The sequence below is a fragment of the Tupaia chinensis genome, unplaced genomic scaffold (assembly GCF_000334495.1).
Source record: "Tupaia chinensis unplaced genomic scaffold, TupChi_1.0 Scaffold138441_1, whole genome shotgun sequence".
NCBI lineage: Eukaryota > Metazoa > Chordata > Mammalia > Scandentia > Tupaiidae > Tupaia > Tupaia belangeri.
The window spans coordinates 561108-562349 of record NW_006198338.1 but is presented as its reverse complement, the minus strand read 5'-3'; positions in this window follow the sequence as shown (position 1 = coordinate 562349).

Below are 1242 nucleotides of genomic sequence, written 5' to 3'. Positions count from 1 at the left end.
CCTGTATGGCAAAAATCAAAAAAAAAAAAAAAAAAGAAATGCAGGACTCATAGGAGTTGAAGAGCTTAGAACTTTAATGAGCTAGTTTAGTGTCAAAAGAAGACTTGGGGCCAGCAGGTGGTGCGGTGGTTAAAGGAACTGGACTCCCACATGGGTTCGAGTCCTGGATGTGGTGGCTTACTTTTTCACTTTCCCTGTCTCTGACTCTATGTGTCTCTTTCTGGTGAGTGTATGAGCCCGATAACAAAGAATAATAATTTATAATAATAATGATAAACATAATTAAATCCTTATTTTTAAAAAAATTTGTTTTAAAACGCTGTGTGCTAGCTCCATAGCCTAGCGATGAATTCCATAGGGCTGACCATGGGATTCAAATTCCAGCCCTGGTGGTTTGAAAAACAGGTCGGGTGCATGTGTGTGGCCCAAACGCTAACAGATGGAGAGACAGAGAAGAAGGGATTGCAGCAGGACCATAGTCTGACTAGGGCGTGCATCCGCCATCTCTCTGTCTTTCTGTGCCTGGCAAACACACATGCTCTTTAGCAGTTATTATTTTTTTCTCCTAGGAGGACTCTTAGCAGACTTCCTATAATATTTCTTTGCCCAAAGTGGGTTTCATGGTCACTTGTAGTGAGACTGGGAAAGTGGAAAATGGGCCATCTGTGATTGATTTAGACCACTTGTCATTAATCGCTGGAGACTTTTGTGCATGGATCAAAATTAGGGGTCTGTTATCAAGAAAGGATGGAGTTGGGACCAGCAGTTAGCATAATGCCTATGTTGCTGGACTCCCACGTAGCCGACCGCAGTTCGCGTCCCGGACCTGGTGGCTTAAAACTCACGCTGGGCGCATGTGCGTGCGTGCCCAAGATCACGAGAGGAGAATGGAGGAGAAGGGATTGTGGCGTGACCATCCCCCCTGGGAGGTGATTTCTCACTTTCTGTCTCTCTGTCTCTCTCTGTCTGTCTGGCAAACACATGCGTCCTATAGCTAAAACCTCTTCCCAAAAAAAGAAAGGATGGAGTGGGGACCGGCAGGTGGCATGGTGGTTAAGGGTGCTGGACTCCCACATGGCCGACCGCAGTTTGAGTCCCAGACCTGGTAGCTTGCTTTCTCACTTTCCTTTTCTTTTTTTTTTCCTTTTTTGGAGAGGTTTTTGCTATAGGGCACGTGTGCTCACCAGAAAGATAGAGAGAGACAGAGAGACAGAAAGCGAGAAGTCACCCCCCAGGGGGGAT